Source organism: Nannospalax galili, unplaced genomic scaffold, assembly GCF_000622305.1.
Source record: "Nannospalax galili isolate Female #2095 unplaced genomic scaffold, S.galili_v1.0 scaffold9, whole genome shotgun sequence".
Taxonomy (NCBI): Eukaryota; Metazoa; Chordata; class Mammalia; order Rodentia; family Spalacidae; genus Nannospalax; species Nannospalax galili.
Genome location: NW_008360332.1, coordinates 8,045,130 through 8,046,840, shown reverse-complemented (window position 1 = coordinate 8,046,840; position 1,711 = coordinate 8,045,130). Strand labels below are relative to the sequence as shown.

At 39.6% G+C, this 1,711-nt stretch overlaps 1 pseudogene; it reads right to left on the bottom strand.

Annotated features, from left to right (window-relative positions):
- LOC103728137 overlaps positions 1-1,711 on the bottom strand; it is a 24,653-nt pseudogene that overhangs the window by 6,380 nt on the left and 16,562 nt on the right.

Genomic DNA, 1,711 nt, shown 5'->3' with positions numbered 1-1,711 from the left:
AATCAATTCATTTTAAAATAGAGCCAACATTGACTTCTAAGTTACAGGATTTTATAAAATTTAAATTCAGTGGCAGTCAATGCAGATTCTTATTACCTGCACCATTGTCCCAGAGCTCCAGTGTGACTGACTGTCCATCTTCAGACTCTACCGATGGCTGTTACATTGACTCCCAGAACAGGCAAAAACCCTTGGCTGACTCAGGCATAAACAATCACTGGGCTAGAATATCGTGCTGTGTTTTGACTCATGTGGGCAGTTGCAGTTACTGGGAGTGTGGTAGGACTTCTTGCTCTTGTGGTCACTGTCACCGTTAGCAACTGAGATTTGACGTCCTTATTGAAAAGGCTGTAAGTCCAAGTACCCATCTGAAAAAACATCTCTTTAAGAGCTTTGTAAATATTTTCCTACTATTCAGGATATAAAATTAGAAATGTAAACAAAGTTTTATATATATATACATATATATATGTATATATATATGTATATATATATCACACATAGAAATCTGATGTATCTGGCATTTTAATTAAAGAATGCTAGTAATGAAGATATCAAACACATGGCTAAGTTAGGACCTATACTAACTTAGAACCATGGAAATATATAGAACTATACAATTTCTGTATTTGAAGTTTTTATGTGTGTGAGTGTGTTGCCTGCATGCATGTGAGAGCACCCATGTCATGCAATGCGGTGGAGGTCAGAAGAGGGCTTTGGATTCCCCTGGAATTGGAGTTAAGGACGGTTCATAGCCAACATGTGGGTGTTGGGAATCGAACCTGGGTCCTCTGAAAGAGCAGTCAGTGCTCTCAACCGCTGAGCCATCTCTCTAGGCCCTATTTAGTTTTTATTTTATATGTAGAAGTGTATTGCCTGAATGTATGTTAAGTGAACCTGTGTCATGCAATGCCTGTAGAGATCAGAAGAGGGCGTAGATTCCTTGGAACTGGAGTTAGAGATGGTTGTCAGCAGCCATATGGGTACTGGGAATTGAACCTGGGTCCTCTGCAAGAACAGTCAGTGCTTGTAATTGCTGAGTCAACTCTCCAACCCACAATAATAGCTTTTAATATATGTTTAAAAAAACTAATGAATAAGATATTTGAATATTTAGATACTCCATTCAATTTTTTATGAAAAAATGATCTGCCAGTGTATTAATTTTGATAGTGTAACATGCCTTTATTTTTTTTTAACACAAGAACAGATTGCTAAAACATGGTGAAAGAGGGGCTGGGGGGATGGCTCAGTGGTTAAGAGCACTGGTTGCTTTTACAGAGGACCCAGGTTTGGTTCTCAGCACCCACATCATGATGAACAACTGTCTAGAACTCCAGTTCCAGGGGAAGTGACACCCTCTTCTGGCCTCTGTGGGCATTTCACGATATGGGTGCACTTGTCTACATGTGGGCAAAACATTCATACCCCTAAAATAAAAATAAATTTAAAAAAATGTTAAGTCATGGTAAAAAGAACAGACCTACCTCTGCGATGCCTGGTATTCGAAGACGAGCAGACTGAATATTTAGCCTATCTTCTTTGAAATCTGAGGCTGTATATTGTTTTCCTTTTGGATCTTGAAGGACAATTTCTGGCTTTTGTGTTGCCCAGGTGACAACAAAGAAGGTGTCATTTCCAGTGGTGCTGTCCACAGGCACTGTGCCGTTTATCCACCCCTTCCCTGCAGCATTCAAGGCTTTACTCTCCA